This window comes from Bubalus bubalis, chromosome 6 (assembly GCF_019923935.1).
Source record: "Bubalus bubalis isolate 160015118507 breed Murrah chromosome 6, NDDB_SH_1, whole genome shotgun sequence".
Lineage (NCBI taxonomy): Eukaryota > Metazoa > Chordata > Mammalia > Artiodactyla > Bovidae > Bubalus > Bubalus bubalis.
This window is the reverse complement of record NC_059162.1, coordinates 113,455,462-113,474,669: the sequence shown is the minus strand read 5'-3', so window position 1 is coordinate 113,474,669 and position 19,208 is coordinate 113,455,462.

The window sequence follows — 19,208 nt, the reverse complement described above, 5'->3', positions numbered from 1 at the left end:
GTCTACATCAGGGTCCCAACCTCCAGGATCTAATGCCTGATGATCTGAGGTGGAGCTGATATTAAAAAAAAAAAAAAAGTACAGAATAAATGTAATGTGCTTGAATCATCTGGAAACCATTTCTCCTCCATCCCTACCCCGGTCTGTGGAAAAACTGTCTTCCACAAAACCAGTCCCTGGTGCCAAAAAGGTTGGGGACCACTGCAGTACGTGACATGGGTTCCTGATCTACGTACCTACTTGTTGGGAAGTAGGACGTTGGGAAGATTAAGAAGACGTTCTGATAGCACTGCAAACATGATCGTTTACAATCTGGTCTGCCTGCTGCCACTTCTCAGGGCCTGAAGCTCTCACCTGGAGGCTGCGTCCTCTGGAAGTCCTCATCATCCTTAGCAGTGCTGGGCATATACCTGTCCCAGAGCATGATGTCATCTGCATCCACGTTGTTCCTGTAAACAAGGTTCCCTCCAGGGTGTCAGGCTGTCCCTCAGACACCTGCCAGCCACGAGATTCTGTTCTCCCTGCAGTGCCTTCTGTGCTAGTCCAGTTAATGCAACAGGCTTCCCACGAGGTTCCCCAGGTCCACTCCCCAGTCTCTTTGTTACATTGGTTTTTATCAATTCCCATTACACTTGATTGGATCCTGATGGCCATTCTATAGCTTACCAGTTCCTTTTTCCTAGATTCCCAGTGACACTTTGCTCCAAGCCAATGTCTGGGCTTCTGCCCAATGTTGGAACTCTCTGGAAACAAATACAAAACTCTCATGTGTGGCATGAAGTGCACTAAAGTTCAACATTAGCCCCACTCCAGCCCATGCTTGCTATGTATCAGTTGAATGTGTCCTTAATTCTGAATAACAAACAACCACAGAGTCCGTAGGTCAGCTGGGAGTCAGCCGGTCCAGGCTCAGCTGAATAGGCTCTGGGGTGGCACTGCCCAGCATGTGTCTCATCCTCCTCCCAGAAGCCGCAGGTCAGCTGAGTTGTGAGTCTCCTTGGGTGATGCAGAAGCACAAAGGTATGAGCAGAAACACCAATGCACATGCTGGGCACCTGCTGCACCTGGTCCACTTGATTTCCATTGGCCAAAGCAAATCAAACATGGGGTTCTTCAAAAAATTAACAGGACAGCTGCCAAGGCTTCCCTGCTGGCTCAGTGGTAAAGAATCCACCAGCCAATGCAGGGGACAGGGGTTCTATCCGTGGTCTGGGAAAACCCCACATGCCGCAGAGCAACAGAGTCCGTGCATCAAAGCTACTGAGCCTGTGCTCTAGAGCCCGGAAGTCACAACTGCTGCAGCCGGAACTTGTAACTACTGCCGCCCGTATGCCCTAGGACCCGTGGTCCGCAACGAGAAGCCACAGCAACGAGAGACCCGAGTACCTCAACTAGAGAGGAGCCCCTCACTACACAGCTAGAGAACAGTCTGCACAGCAATGAAAATCCAGCACTGACAATAAGTAGACAAAATTACGTATTTAAAAAATACAACTGCCATACGATCCAGCAATTCCACTTCTGGATATACATCCAAAGGAAATGAAATCAGGGTCTCAAAAAGCTATCTACACCCCTTGTCCACTGAGGATTTTCATAAAAGTCAACTTAAGTGTTCATGAACAGATGAATGGATAAAGAAGATAAGGTGGAATATCATTGCACTGTGGGAAAGAAAGAAACCCTATTACTTGTGGCAACATGGGTGCACCCTGAGGGCATTATGAGAAGAGAAATAAGGCAGAAAGAGACGAATACTGTGTTGTCACTTATATGTAGAATCTAAAAAAGCTTAACTCACAGAAACAAAGAGTAGAAAAGTGGTTACCAGGGCTGAGGATTGGGGGGGAAGGAGAAATGCCAGTTGAAAGGTACACACATCCAGTTATAAGATGAATATGGCTCAGTGGTAAGGCATCAGCCTGCCAAGCAGAAGACTCAGGTTTGGTCCCTGGGTTGGGAAGATCTCCTGGAGTAGGAAATGGCAACCCACTCCAGTATTCTCGCCTAGGAAATCCCATGGACAGAGGAGCCTGGCAGGCTACAGTCCATGGGGTCACAAAAGAGTTGGACAGGGCTTAGTGACTAAACAACACAAGATGAATATGATCTGAGACTGTAATGTTTAAAATGGTGAGTATAGTTAACAATACTGTATTATACACTTGAAAGTTGCTAAGAGAATAATTCTTAAATGGTCTCACCACACACACAAAATGGTAATAAGGTGATGGAGGGTTAACTAACCCTATCATGGTAATCATGTCACAATATACACACATATGAAATCATCACATTGTACATCTTAAACTTACACAATATTTTATGTCAAATATATCTCAATAAAGCTAGAAAATAAAACATAGTGTGTGAATGCTATGAAAAAAATTAAAGAGTATTTCATACTGTTGATTATAATGTTGGCAAAACTAAGAGTAGTTCTGATAACTCTGGTACTTCTATTTTCTATAGTCAAAGTGTATTTTTTAACATCAAAAACATTACTGAAATACCAAAAGAAGCAAAATAGGCAGGGAGAGAAAAAGACTTCTTTGTCCTCAACCACCAAATATAAGTCCTGGCTTCCCTTTCAAGGGACCATTGTGGGTCATTCATCTGCCCCTAGATCTAATTACAGACTGAGGAGTATGCTTTGCTGACTCCTGAGCCAATCACTGTGGCAAGTAGGATGAGAGACTCTAAGATTGTCTTAATCCATGAACATAGAAATGGTATCAGCTAAACCAGGCGGCCCCTCCCAGTGGTGGGATGGATGTTTGAGAGGACACCATGACCATTAGTCTTAAATTCTCCTTCTGTGCACTATGTTCTGGGTTGTATATCGCTTCTTCATGTCTAATCCAGAACCCATGACCTTATTTGGAAACAGCATCTTAGCAGATATAACCAAGTTGATAAGGTTATACTGGGTTGCTGCTGCTGCTACTGCTAAGTCGCTTCAGTCATGTCCAGCTCTGTGCGACCCCAGAGACGGCAGCCCACCAGGCTCCGCCGTTCCTGGGATTCTCCAGGCAAGAACACTGGAGTGGGTTGTGTGGGTGCTAATCCAGTGACTGATGTCCTTATAGGAAGGAAATTTAGAGACAGATTCTCAGGGAGGACACCATGTGATAATTGGATGCAGAGAAGGGGATGATGTAGCCACAAGCCAAGGAATGTTGAGGATTCCTGGCAGCCACCAGAAGATGAAAGACAGGCTTGGAATGGATTGCTCCACAAAGCCTCCAGATCTGTGAGAGAAGACTCTTACCTGATGCTATAAGCCATCCAACTCACAGTACTTTGTTAGAGCGGCCAAGCAGGAAAGAACACTGAGGCAACATGAAGACCAGTTGTGTCATCTGGTTCTCCAAGTAGGCCCTTCCTCTCGACTTCCAACAAGCACACAGATTTGTCCTGTTTATATATAAACCAAGCTTCCATGGTAGCTCAGATGGTAAAAAAAAAAAAAAAAATTCTGCCTACAATGCAGGAGACCTGAATTTGATCTCTGGATTGGGAAGATCCCCTGGAAGAGGGCATGTCAACCTACTCCAGTATTCTTGCTTGGAGAATCTCTATGTCCAGAGGAGCTTGGTGGGCTATAGTCCATAGGGTCGCAAAGAACTGGACATGATTGAGTGACTAAGCACATATATATTCCGATGGTCCTTTTAGAAATGGAAAGCGTAGGCCTGGAAGCAAACTTTGATCCTATGGTCTTTACTTCTGTGAGTCTTTTTGCTCTACAAAAATGCATTAAATGGAAGGAAAATGAGGCTGGAAAACTTTTACTGAAATGCTTAAGTTCAAGGGATGGATTCCTTGAACTTGAAGCTACAATGTGGTTTTCTGTGTGTCCATGCAGTTTTGTGAATATGTGGGAAGGAGAGAGGTTGGGGGCAGAAGGCAGGGAGTGAGGGAGATATATTGAGAAAGAGAGAGAAAGGGAAGAGGAAGACATTTTCTCTCAAGCAATTCATTTATCGGTAGTAAAAATAGCTGTGGATTCTGTTCCAGTCTGCATAGTCTGCCTTGTAATCCTCTGCTGTATTATTTGGCATATAGATTTAAGCATCCTTTTCTCACATAAGTCTAATTTATATCAAGAACAACTATATAAAGAAACTCTTGCACCATTTTTCTTTTAGCTAGTGGCAGGGAAAGTCATTCTTCAAAGCTTTTGACAGATGGAGTGTTTTACTTTTAAGCTCATACTAAGTTGGTCAACTGACCAAAAGGGTTCACTGCAGCAGGATGTAAATTTCAGACATATGTTTCTCACAAAGAGATAGAGATCTTTTTCAATGGGCTTTCATTGGATTGCAAGTACAAGTCTCAACATGGTTCCAGCTAGATTTACCGCAAAGCAAGGAACATGGAAACTTCCTGTGGGTCATATGAGGCAGTAACAATAAAGAATTGATCCAAATTAAAGACTGTATTAATTAAACAAGGATTTGTTTCACATTGATCGCAGCCTCTATATTATGGAATGATTTGCCTTTCCAGATAAGGTAGAAAAAATAGATCTACTGTTTTATATATAGAAAATTCATAATCAGTTGGGCAGAGGAATTCTAACCAGCTCTTTAAATACGCTCTAATTATAAAGGCATGGCAGGTTATGTTAAAGTAAAATTATTCATGACATTTGTTAAAGAACAGTGAGGCAGACTATTTAGGAGGCAAGGAGCGGGGTGGGATCAGTGGATGGAAAATTACTAAGAGAAAGCATCAGAAGTAAGAGATTCTGGTCAAATAGACTTGATAAAATTTTTGCTGGAGGCAAGCCAGGGTGATTAAGATATCTTAATTGGGGTGTGGGAGGGATTTGATCAGATGTCCAAGGAGGCCAGATACCAAATGTTTGTTCAGTCGCCAAGTTATGTCTGACTCTTTGTGACCCAATGGACTGCAGCACACGAGGCTTCTCTGTTTCTCACCATCCCCAAGAGTTTGCCCAAGTTCATGTCCATTGAATCAGTGATGCTATCTAACCATCTCATCCTCTGCTGCCCTATTCTCCTTCTGCCTTCAGTCTTTCCAGACATCAGAGTCGGCTCTTCACATCAGGTGGGCAAGGTATTGAAGCTTCGGCTTCAGCATCAGTCCTTCAAATGAATATTCAGGGTTGATTTCCTTAAGATTGACTGGTTTGATCTCTTTGCCATCCAAGATACCAAGTAAGGAAAAAAATCCATTTTCTTTTACACACAGCACTTCCCCGATAGCTCAGTTGGTAAGGAATCCGCCTGCAATGCGGGAGACCTCGGTTCGATGCCTGGGTTGGGAAGATCTGCTGGAGCAGGGAAAGGCTACCCACTCCAGTATCCTGGCCTGGAGAATATAGTTCATGGGGTCGCAAGAGTTGAACACAACTGAGCACTTTCACTTTCACAGCACTTCTGTCAACAAATGTGTGGGGTTTTTTTCTGCACACTGATCAGTTCTGCAGCTCTCCAGATACTGATGGGGTATAGGACCCTATAATTCAGTTCTGACATGAACTGCCTGGCATTATTGCATTCCCTACAAGTTAAGGGGTCAGCCCCACAAGTCTGCCCACACATCAGATGTCAGTCACAAGTCCCAGAATATTACCTGTACTTCTGACCAAATGGCTATAAATCAGGGGCTCCCATCATCCCCTTTTGGGTTTGGTAATTTGTTGGAGAAATGGCTTACAAAATCCAGGAAATTGCTTTACTTCCTATTACCCATTTATTATGAAGGGTATACCTTAGGAGCAGCCAGATGGAAACAATGGGTAGGGGTAGGCATGGGGGTGGGGCAGAGCTTTCAGGCTCTCTCTGGATGAGGCGCCCTTCCAGCACCTCCATGTGTTCACCAACCTGGAAGCCCTCCCAACCCCATCATATGGGATATTTGAGGGAGGCCTGGCTGATCAAATCATTGACCATTCATAATTAACTCCACCTTCAGCCCTTCTCCTCTCTACTCATTGGAAATGACCCTAATGCTGGGAAAGATTGAAGGCAGGAAGAGAAGGGGAAGACAGTGGATGATAAGGTTGGATGCATCACCGACTCAATGGACATGAGTTCAAGCAAATTCTGGGAGATAGTGAAGGACTGAGGGACAGGGAAGCCTGGCGTGCTGCAGTCCACAGGGTGGCAAAGAGTCGGACATGACTTAGTGCCTGAACCATGAACAACAAGTTATTCTGGCACTCGCTAATAGCACCCAAGTTCTATGCAGTTTTGATGTAAGAATAGCTAAATAAAAAGATTTTTCTTCTCCCTCTACAAAGAGCATAGATTCACAGAACAACAAAATGGCCATTTTCAGTGCCAAAAACTAGAGCAGTGATTTTCTGCATCTTCAAAACTCATAATGATGGGCCTGAATCTTTGGATATTTTTCAGATGAGAACAGTCAACAAACTACCAAGAAGCAGTTTTTCTGTGATGAGCATGCAATTCCTTTATAAACAGGAAAAAATAGACTTAAATGTCACGATGCACAATTCTGAATGTACCACATGGTCTTAATAACTATAAGACAAAAACTGAACTAAAAAAAAGATTTGAAGGAAATGCACTCAACCATTAACTATGCTTGTCTTTGGTGATAAGCATTTTTACAATTTTTCTACTCTTATTTCAAACTTAAAAAAACATCTAAGCATTACTTTGATAATGGAAGAAAGAAATTTATTTAACTTGCAAAAGCAAGAGAATAAGCAAGGAAGTGAACCATGTATTATTTCCACCACCACCAGTGAAAGAGAGAGAAGCCATGGGGACTGGAGACTGTCTTGAATTCATGTCTGGGGTCCAGGGCAGGGTCCCCTCTAGGGTGGGAGATGGTCAGAGGTGGCAGCAAGAAGACCACTTAGAGATTAGTTTCTTGAGTTCTGCCAACATCTTCCTGACAGTCACTACCTGCCCGTTTAATGCAGAAATCAGCCGCTGCTGCCTGTTCCATTGGTTCCAGGGTCCACAAGCGTAGGTAGGAGTTGGAGGGACTTGGAGGCTGATCCTGGCGCTAGTAGAAAAGAACTTGCCTATCAATGCAGAAAACGTAAGAGATGAAGGTTTGATCCCTGGGTCAAGAAGATCCTCTGGAGGAGGACATGGCAACCCACGCCAGTATTCTTGCCTGGAGAACCCCATGGACAGAGGAGCCTGGTGAGGTCACAAAGAGTAGTTGAATGTCTTTTGTTGGCTGCCCGCAAATGGTCATTTTAAAGGCAACTCCTTGTAATTGTGCATTATGTTTTGGATGGGGAGTTAGAAAGATAAACCTGCCAAGATCCCTGGGTAGCCTGGTGTCCCCCAAAGTCCTGGAAACCCCAGGGAGTTGCAAAGAGTCAGACAAGACTGAGTGCACACACACACCAGGAAAAGATATGACCACAAGGTGGCAGGTACACAGACAAGCCTTGTCTCGTGCGGCTTGGACAGCAGGGAAAGTCCCTCAGGCAGGAGCTAGGTGAGCCCTCCTCAGTAGGAGGAGGGCAAGGGAACTCAGGGAGAGAGGGAGCATACACGTCTAGGTGAGAACAGAGAGGCTCTGCATCAGAGAGTTCTGAAAGCCAGCGGGGACTTAGGGCATTATGTTAATAACTATTGATACAGGCCCTATCTTATCAAGAGGTAAGAGCTGTCAGGTGAGGTTTCATAGGATCCACAAAGAGGTAGGTTTTAAATTAATAAAATTGTGCTTATTGGGGCTATTTTTAAAAAAATAATTGGATATGTAAGATAGAGTTTCAGTTTAGGAATGTGAAAAATTCAGGAGATGGATGATGGTGAGAGTTGTACAACGTGAATGTACTTAGGGCTACTGAGCTGTACAGTTAAATATGGTCAAAAAGGCATATTTTATATTATGTGACTTCTACCACAGGGGAAAATTTTTAAAAAATTGAGTCTGGGAGTGAGCTTTGGCACTAACGTGTGTCTCATAGTACAGTAAAGAAATAAACATTCTAGAGGCTGGTACACAGAGGCCAAACCAGTCAACACTAAAGGAAATCAACCCTGAATATTCATTGGAAGATCTGTTGCTGAAGCTGAAGCTCCAATACTTTGGCCACCTGATGCAAAGAGCTGACTTATTGGAAAAGACCCTGATGCTGGGAAAGATTGAGGGCAGGAGGAGAAGGAGGAGACAGAGGATAAGATGGTTGGATGGCATCACTGACTCAATGGACATGAGTATGAGCAAACTTCAAGAGACAGCAGAGGACAGAGGAGCCTGGCATGCTGTAGTCCTTGGTGTCGCAAAGAGTTGGACACGACTTAGCAACTGAACAACAAAAACACACGGAGACCATCTTTGGTTCATTTTATGCAACACTAGGGTACCAGCAGGACAAGACTAAAGCCTGCTAGGTGGGGGCTGATGGGAATAGGTGTACAGACTGGCCAGCCTCTCTCAAGCCATCACTTCTCCATCTCCACCTACAAGCCACCAGTGCTGAGGTCAACCCAAGGGACTGCCCTTTTCAGGGCTGCTTCTCCATAACCAAAGGAGCAGACTAAGTCGTGGTGGCAGGAGGAGTGATACTCATGGCCTGTGATATAAGAGTCTCCACTCTGAACTTAGTCTTGACTTCCCAAATTACTCGGGTCCACACGCCCGTGGGCCTGGACTTTGACATTTGTAACAACGTGCTGTTTGTAAGAGACACTTGAGAAAAACACTACATGGAGCTTGAAAATGAAAGGATGGAAAAAGATAAGCCAGCTAAATACTAGGAGAAAGCAAGATATAAAATACTATATCTGATGAAAAAGAATTTAAAGAAAATAGTGTCATAAGGAGCAAAGAAGGATGTTTTATAAGTTGTATATTAGTAAAAGGCATATAGAATAAAAAGGTATATCTCTCACAAACATATATGCATCAAACAATACAACCTCTAAATCTGAGATGCAGCAAATGGCAGAAGGGCAGAGAAATCAGCAAACCAACAGTAACGGAGAGTTTAACACACCTGTTCCTGAAAATGATAGACCTAGTAGGCAAAATTTTTACATTAAAACTAAAAAACATAGATACCAAAGACATTCACAGTACCATTAATAAACTTGAACTACTAGATATATGCAGAATGTAGTACCAAATAAATAATACATGTTCTTTTCAACCAAATCTAAAACACAAAAATATGCATGCATTTATCATAAAAGACATAATAAGAAATTAATGTTTACATACATTAATTTCTTTTGCCTTTTCATACTGTTCAATGCTTTTGAACTTTGGTGTTGGAGAGGACTCTTGAGAGTCCCTTAGATGGCAAGGAGTTCCAACCAGTCCATCCCAAAGGAAATCAGTCCTGAATATTCATTGGAAGGACTGATGCTGAAGCTGAAATGCCAATATTTTGGCCACCTAATCAGAAGAACTGACTTTTTGGAAAAGACCCTGATGCTGGGAAAAATTGAAGGCAGGAGGAGAAGGAGATGACAGAGCATGAGATGGTTGGGTGTCATCACTGACTCAATGGACATGAGTTTGAGTAAACTCCAGGGGTTGGTGATGGACAGGGAGGCCTGGCATGCTGCAGTCCATGGGTTCACAAAGGTAGGACAGGACTGAGCAACTGAACTGAATGGAACTTAATGTTTACATAATGTGTTCTCCAACCACAGTGCAACACAATTACAAAATAACAATAAAAGTCTAGAGTTAAGGAAATTATAAATTAAGACATGTTAAACTAAATGAAGGTGAAAGCATTTCATCTCAAAAATATGAGACAGACCTAAAATAGTATCTTAAGAGACATTCATCACTTTAAATACCATTATCAGGAAATAAGGTTTCGCTGGTGGCTCAGTCAGTAATAATTCCCCTGCAATGCAGGAGATGTGGTTCGATCCCTGGGTCAGGAAAATCCCCAGGAGAAGGGAATGGAAACCCAGGTCAGTATTCTTGCCTGGAGAATCCCATGGACAGAGAATCCTGGAGGGCTATAGTCTGAGAGGTGGCAAAGAGTCGGACACAACTGAGCAACTAACTCACCACCACCATCCGGAAATACGCAAGTTAAAAGTAAATTGATGAAGTTATCAACTCAATAAGTTGTAAAAAACCAACAGAACAAACTGAAATAATAATAATAGAAGGAAATAATGCAGGTAGTGGCAGACGTCAATCAAATGGAGAATAAACCAACAACAGAGAAGATTCACAAAACAAAAAGCTGACTCTTCTAAAAGATTATTAAAATAAACAACCTCCAGCAAGGCTGATCAAGCAAAAAAGAAAGAAAGAGAGAAAAGACGTTAATAGTCAAAATAAAGAATGAAAAATAACTACAGTCTAACATGTTTAAAGGAGTACGTCAAGGCTGTATATTGTCACCCTGCTTATTTAACTTATATGCAGAGTACATCATGAGAAACGCTGGGTTAGAAGAAGCACAAGGTGGAATCAAGATTGCCAGGAGAAATATCAATAACCTCAGATATGCAGATGACACCACCCTTATGGCAGAAAGTGAAGAGGAACTAAAAAGCCTCTTGATGAAAGTGAAAGAAGGGAATGGAAAAAGTTGGCTTAAAAGCTCAACATTCAGAAAACTAAGATCATGGCATCTGGTCCCATACTTCATGGGAAATAGATGGGGAAACAGTGTCAGACTTTATTTTTGGGGGCTCCAAAATCACTGCAGATGGTGATTGCAGCCATGAAATTAAAAGACGCTTACTCCTTGGAAGGAAAGTTATGACCAACCTAGACAGCATATTAAAAAGCAGAGACATTACTTTGCCAACAAAGGTCCATCTAGTCAAGGCTATGGTTTTTCCAGTGGTCATGTATGGATGCAGGAGTTGGACTGTGAAGAAAGCTGAGCACTGAAGAATTGATGCTTTTGAACTGTGATGTTGGAGAAGACTCTTGAGAGTCCCATGGACTGCAAGGACATCCAACCAGTCCATCCTAAAGGAGATCAGTCCTGGGTGTTCTTTGGAAGGAATGATGCTAAAGCTGAAACTCCAATACTTTGGCCACCTCATGTGAAGAGTTGACTCATTGGAAAAGACTCTGATGCTGGGAGGGATTGGGGGCAGGAGGAGAAGCGGACCTCAGAGGATGAGGTGGCTGGATGGCATCACCGACTTGATGGATGTGGGTTTGGGTGAGCTCCCGGAGTTGGTTATGGACAGGGAGGCCTGGCGTGCTGAGATTCATGGGGTCACAAAGAGTCGGACATGACTGAGTGACTGAACTGAACTGAACAGGTTTAAAAACAATAAAAAGCATATTTTAAGCATATACACAATTTAGTATGTGGAAACTTGGGTGGATATGTTCCCAGTGGTAGGGGGAGGCAAGAAAATGTCAAATTGGAGCAAGAAGAAATAAAACATGAATAGAATGATAATATTAAATACACTGAAATTGTCCTTAAAGACCTTGAAAATTGCTCAGTCATGTCTGACTCTTTGCAACCCCATGGACTATAGTCTGCCAGGCTGCTCTGTCCATAGAATTCTCCAAGCATGAATACTGGAGTGGATTGCCATTCCCTTCTCCAGGAAATCTTCCTGACCCAGGGATTGAATGCAGGTCTTCTGCATTGCAGGTAGATTCTTTACCATCTGAACCTCTCCCTTAAACCCAGCTCCAGATAGTTCCTCTGATGAGTTCTACCTAACTTTCAAGAAATAGCTAATTTTTATTTCTATTGACACAACTAGTTAATAGAATCAAACCAGGGTCTTCCGCATTGCAGGCAGATTCTTTACCAGCTGAGTCACAAGGGAAGCCCAAGAATACTGGAGTGGGTAGCCTATCTCTTCTCCAGCAGATCCTCCTGACCCAGGAATCGAACCAGGGTCTCCTGAAGTGCAGGCAGATTCTTTACCAATTGAGCTATCAGGGAAGCCAGTTAACAGAAATAGAAATAGTTAATTTCTATTTCCATTTATACAACTGTTACACAAGTTGTTCCAGAAAGCAAAAGAAGGAGTAAGATGCCACTGCTTCTAAAAGTCATCTGTACTCTTGATTCCAAAATCAGATAAGGATGACACCAGAAGAGAAAAACCATACAGTTACAAATGTAGGAGCAAAATCTCCAACTAAAATGCTTGGTGCCCAAATCCAACAGTGCATTAAAACTGATTCATCAAACTGAACTGACTCTGGATAAAAGGCTGTTTGAATAAAGAAAATGAATTCGTGTTAAAGCATTTTAAATGGCAGAACTCTTATGTAATGGAATATTCTTGATCTTCTCAGTTTAAGAAGGTAAATTGATTTGAGACTATAATTTACAGCACTGTAGTAATTGATTTAATGGACTGCTGTCCCACAGACCTATACATTTACATATGTCCTTAAAAAATAATTCTAGAAATTAAATAGGTATATGTAGGATCTTTTTACTGTAACTTAAAAATCTGATTTTATCTATATTTTTCTTTATTTCAACTTTGCAGATAGTCAGCATAAATAAAATTGTAATTTAAAAAAATGAATCAGTGTAATTCACCACATTCATAGACACAGGAGGAAATCACACAGTTATCTCCAAACATGCTGAAAAAGTATGTGGTAAGATTTGACAGCTCACAAACCTGGAAGAGAAAGGAATGTCCTTACTGGGTAAACACAAACATTATTCAAATCTATCTATGGCAAGTAGGCTTGGTGGAAACCTTTGGCTTCCTTCTCTTTACGTTTGTGAACAACACAAAAATGTAAATTATTAATGCAAACCCTTACTATAAAACTGGAAGTCCTGGCCCAAACTGAAGAAAGAGCCATAAGAGATTAATTAGTAGTCAAAACACAAAGCTATCATTCTTTGAGGATGATGTCATCTTGTACCTAGAAAACAAAAGCAACAGATTTAATAGATTAAATATTAGAATTAATAAGCTAGTTCTATAGATTTGCCATGTTAGAGATTAGTTTAAAAATCAATGTAATTTATCAACATTAGCAATAACCAGCTAAAACATAAAATAAGAAAGCATTCACAAAGGCAGCAAAACATTTATATATATGTAGAGTTTAACTTAACCGAGAACACTCTAAATAGCTAAAAGAACCAAAAGTTAATAAAGGTCATAGAAAATAATCTAGGTAAATGGAGAGAAATTCTATACTCTTTCACGGGATAATTTAACTCTATAAAGATAACATTTTTCACCAAATTTATCTACTCAAAGCAATACCAACTAAAGTTGCAAGTGGATTTTTCCCAAAAAAAGAAAAATTACTAAAAATATAGACTTGAGAATAAAATTATATGAAAATAGCCAAGCCATCTCCAAAGTTTTCTGACTCAAAAACGAATTCTACTGGCTATTTTCCTGTTTTGAAGGTTCTCAGCTCACCCTTGTCACCTTTAGACACAGAATATAAAAGGAGAATCTCGCCCTAGCACATTTGAATACATATTACAAAGTCAGAATAATAATTTTTAAACAACCAGTCTGGCATTTTTTCAAGAACAGACAAACAGGTTAACAGAAAGCATCAGAGAGCTGAGGGGGACATCCCCCCTAGAAGCTTCCTCACTGTGACACCACGTCCCTCCCAAAAGCGGGACATTCAAAGGCCCCCAGATTCACGCCCTCTTTCTCCCCGGCCCTGCTCCCCACCCCCTTTTTGAGCATGACTGTTTGCCTTTTCTCTGACCACTGCCCTCTCTGAGAATGCTTGAGTTTAGTGCCAAAGTGGTCCCATAGATCACTTAGAATCTCATGATTGTTTAAAGGACCAAATTGTTTGAAGATCAATCAAAAGCAGAGGAGATAGGAAGGAGCTGTGGCCTTTACCCACAGTCTTTCCACCACTTTTATTTGCTGTCATTCAATTGCCCTTGGCTTTTCTGCTGGGTGTTTTTTCTCAGTCATTGCCATTACACTGAGGGCTTTCGCAGAAAGAGGAAGGGAGCTTTAACTAGCGTCTTACGTCTCATACTGATCAACTGTTGTTGGCAGGAATTCCCTTAACTCACTGGCACTCCCCACCTCCCTCCTCTTAGGCCAGGTGCTGTATTAGGTGCCCCGGGCAGCAAAATGAGGTGCCCCATGCTGACTGGCTTAAAACAATGGACATTTATTCTCTTTCAGTTCTGGAGGCTGTCAGTCTGAAACTGAGGTCTCAGCAGAGCCAAACTCTTGCCGAGGGCTCTAGGAGAGAATCTGTTCCAGGTCTCTGCCAACTTCTGGTGTTGCTGGTGGTCCTTGGCGTTGTTGGCTTGCAGTTGCATCACTCCAGTTCCTGCCTCAGTTGTTCCACGGCGTTGTCCCTTCGTGTCTGTCTCTTCTCTTCTAGACACACCAGTCGTATTGGATTAATGGCTGTCCCTACACCAATATGAGGGCTTCCCAGGTGGCACTAGTGGTAAAGAACCCACCTGCCAATGTGAGACACCTGGGTTCCATCCCTGGGTTGGGAAGATCCCCTGGAGAAGGGCAGGGCAACCCACTCAGTATTCTTGCCTAGAGAATCCCATGGACAGAGAAGCCTGGCAGGCTACAGTCTGTAGGGTTGCAAAGAGTCAGACACGACTGAAGTGACTCAGCTAATTACATCTGCAATAACCCTATTTCCAAACAAGGTAACATCATGAGCTTCTGAGAAGCGCACGAATTGGGGGCAGCCCTGCTTAGCCTAGTGCAGGTACACTTGGTTGGCTTAATTTTAGGTAAGACTGACTTTGGATTTCTCTAAATTATTAGCAACACATCTAATTCTTATATGCTTCAGTTGCTTTCCCCAGTGAAACCATGGTGCATAACATTAAATCAACAGACATTCGTGCACGTGGACATTCAATAAACATTTATTAGGCGTGTGCCACATGCCAGGGACTGTGCTAAAGAGGACGTTGAGGAGTTTATCCTCCAAAAGGGGGGAAAACATATAAACAAACAAACAAAGATGATTGCAGTAGATTCAAATAAATGCTAATATAAGGGGCATGGGGAAGGAAGTCTGGCCAGGTGAGAAAAGGCTGTATGGGTGGTAAAGCTTAGCAAGCATGAGGCGGAACTGACAATGAGTAAGAAACTCGGGCAGCAGGACCAGCCCGTGCAAAGTTACAGAGACATGAAAGAACGTTCTTATCTGAGGAGCTACACCTGTTTCACACTGACCAGAGTCTGGAGTGTCTGGAGCAGGGAGAGACGAGTCTGTGAAGATGATCAAAAACAAGAGGACAGATGAGGGCAGAGCTTCAGTTTGTAGGTGATGATAGTGCTTTATGCAAGGGATTAAAACAAAACACCCTAATTTTTTAAAGTGCACTTGGGGAAATAGCAGTGGGGAGGATAGCTCACAGGGGAGGGGAATGGGGTTGAGAGACCTCAAGCATAACACTGTCTTTAGGTTATTCCTGAAGAGAGAGGGGGCTGGCATGGTCTCAGCTAATAGGATTGAGTGAGGAGAAGAAGTGTGGATTAAAGAGACTCAGGAGGCGACGCTGGTAGGATTGTAGGGAGGAGATGGGGAGAGCGGAGGTTCTGTTATAACTCCCTGGGCTCTAGTGAACACTGGTTATGGAGGTTCCATCAACTTAGGCGGACAACTTAGGCAGAAGAGATTTTAGGCAGAGAGTGTGGCAAACGCAGTGACTTCCAGTTTCAAGCTGACTGCATCTTCTTTGGTGTACAAGGTGACTTGGGGATGTTCAGGTAGACAGTCGGCTGCAATAATTGGGATACAGAAGAAACACAGGAGATTAAAATACTTACTTGAAAGCCACTGTGTTTTGGACACAGTCATGGGTGTGCCCAGATTGAGCAGAATTACAGACGGAACAGAGTGGAAGCTCAGAGAACTGAACAAGTGCAGCCCACAGGAGAAACAGTACGTGAGACCTGGAAAATTGCTCAGGATGAGGTAGGAGGACAGGGGACGGGGACCTGGCAGGGGGTGGTTCTTGGACTCAAAACTGTGGGGAGTAAAGTACATGGAAGATATGAGGCTCTGAGACGTGAGACACATAGACACACACACACACACACACACACACACACACACACAGTGTTTCTGTAACAGTGACCTCACACCAGAGAACTTAGCTTTCTACATTTATAAAGTTAGTATTCTGATGGTGATTGTTGAGGATATATCTGTTTAAATGTCAAGAACAGTTAAAAACCCTTTCTGATGAATGAAACTGAAAGCTGAAGGAAATGTACCGCAGCCAGTGCATTCCATAGATAAGGCAAAGGGAAATTAACATAGACTTCTTTTATAGTTCTCTGACCCAGCTCCACCCTACTCTACCATAAAGGTGTTTCCTAGGCTCAATTTGATCAATGATGGGGAAAGGACCCCAGTGAGGTCTTACTGATAATCACAAGAATGACATTCAAACATAGTCATGAGTAAGCACACGTGTGCACGTGAGTACACACACACACACCCACACCCACACACAGAGCTTATAGAAGTTAATAAGCCGTTAATTCTTGACTTCTTTCTTCCTCTTCCCTCCCTCTCTTCCCTATTTCCTTCCTTCCTCCCTCCTTTTCTTTCTTCCAAACAGCACCTAGAGGCTATTAAACTAAGATCATGGCACCCAGTCCCATCACTTCATGGCAAATAGATGTGGAAACAGTGAGAGACTTTATTTTGGGGGGCTCCAAAATCACTGCAGATGGTGACTGCAGCCATGAAATTAAAAGGTGCTTGCTCCTTGGAAGAAAAGCTATGACAAACCTAGACAGAATATTAAAAAGCAGAGACAATACTTTGCCAACAAAGGTCTGTCTAATCAAGGCTATGGTTTTTTCCAGTGGTCATGTATGGTTGTGAGAGTTGGACTATAAAGAAAGCTGAACTCCGAAGAATGGATGCTTTTGAACTGTGGTGTTGGAGAAGACTCTTGAGAGTCCCTTGGACTGCAAGGAGATCCAACCAGTCCATTCTAAAGGAGATCAGTCCTGGGTGTTCATTGGAAGGACTGATGCTGAAGCTGAAACTCCAATGCTTTGGCCACCAGATGCGAAGAACTGACTCATTTGAAAAGACCCTGATGCTGGTAAAGATTGAAGGCAGGAGAAGAAGGGGATGACAGAAGATGGTTGGATGGCATCACTGACTCAATGGACATGAGTTTGAGTAAACTCCAGGAGTTGGGAAGCCTGTCATGCTGCAGTCCACAGGGTAGCATAGAGTTGGACATGACTGAGTGACTGAACTGAATTGAAGAGGCTATTTACTGGTTTTGCACACCTGGGGCACCAGCAAATGGTGATGATTGCTAGGAGGTAGAGTCCACCCAATCCACCTACCTATTGTTTTAAAAACGTTTATGTATCTTTGCATGCATGCTCAGTTGCTAAGTCATATCCAACTCTCTATGACCCCATGGACTGATCCCATGGGCTCCCTATGGAGCCCAACAGGCTCCTCTGTCCATGGAATTTTCCAGGCAAGAAATACTAGAGTGGGCTGCCATTTCCTCCTCCAGGGTATCTTCCCGACCCGAACCCTCGCCTCCTGCTTATCCTGAATTGGAAGGTGGATTCTTTACCACTGAGCCACCTGGGAAATCTATATACCTTTACAAAGATGAGAAAGACCCTTTAAAAAATAATGGAACCCATGCTGATATGATGTGCTCCTGGAATTATTTTTGAAATAGGTTATTTTTCTCATTGAAGCATATTTAATTTACATTTCAGCCATGTGCAGAGACAGGGACGCATCTGTCAGGATGCTGTGGCCCTGGCATGTGTCCTGTGGCTGTGCCGTCCTGACCCGGAGGAGGTATTCTGAGCCAGGGTTGAGAGCACTGTTCGCTTGAGCTGCCTTCCTCTCCTCCTCTAGAATTCTCTCCTGTGGGGTCCAGCATCCTCTGGCCCACTCTCTCATTTCACAGATGTCTGATTGCTTTCTGTTAAGTCCTAACATCTTCTCCCATGTCTGTGCAAATCTTAAGTGTTGGGTCTGAATCTTAATTAGCTGATGTATAAGAAAGGGGCTTCCATGTGGCTCAGTGTTAAAGAACCCACCTGTAAATGCAGGAGATGCAGGTTCAATCCCTGGGTCGGGAAGAGCCCCTGGAGAAGGAAATGGCTACCCACTCCACTAGTCTTGCCTGAAAAATCCCATAGACAGAGGAGACTGGTAGGCTGCAGTCCATGGGGTCGCCAAGAATAGGACATGACTTAGTGACTAAACAACAGTGTAAGACATGAACTCTTGGCAGTCTCAGTGAACTTAACCACATGCTATGTCATCCTTCTGCCTCCAACTAGAGGCCCCATCTCTGCAATCCTCTCACAGCTCCTGCCTCCCTATGGGGGACAACGTCCTTTTCTTGGAAGGGGTGCTTCAGCTTTTGCTAGAGGTTCAATGAAGATGACAATATAGCCACTATACTCCCTGCTTACCACCACTAAATACCAGTGGGCATTATGGCTTAATTATGTCTTAATCAAGGCCATACAGTTATCTCAGAAATCTCACTGTTTCTAGTGGTTGTGGCTTAACAATGACAGGTCGCTTCCTCTTTAGACAGTCTATGAATTATACTGATTTTATTCAACAGGTTTCCAAAGTTGGTTTTTATTTATTCCTCTTATGCACCTTTGCTGCAGAATCTTACTTTCTGCTTCTGCGGCATCCATGGCCAGGAGGACCGTGGCTGCCTGACGTCTTCCACACGGAGCAGGTTCCCTGGAGTGAATCTGGGCTCAGCTTTCATATGGGGGTGAATGCATTGCTGTTCTTCTAAGGATGGCGTTTCTTAGCAACAATGGATTGTTTGCCCTGCTGCCTGTCAATCGATTCTCTGCCTGCTGCTCTCAGCTCAGGGTTTTCAAACTAATCATTGGCAAGACGTGTCATTACAGATAAGCTGAAACTAACAAGTTCTTCCCATCCCTGCTCCCACCCAAAAAAAACCAACTGACCAAAGGAACGTGTTGTAAGACTATCCTCGTTGCATTACTGAGAGAATTCATCAATATTATTTAATGTCAATCTTAAAGGAAATCAACCCCAAATATTCATTGGAAGGACTGATGCTGAAGCTCCAGTACTTTGGCCACCTGATAAGAAGAGCCAGTTCACTGGAAAAGACCCTGAAGCTGGGAAAGATTGAGGGCAGGAGGAAAAGGGGGTGACAGAGCATGAGATGGTTGGATGACATCATCGACTAAAAGGACATGCATTTGAGCAAACTCCAGGAGATGGTGAAGGACAGGGGGCCCTGGCATGCTACAGTCCATGGGGTCACAAAGAATCGG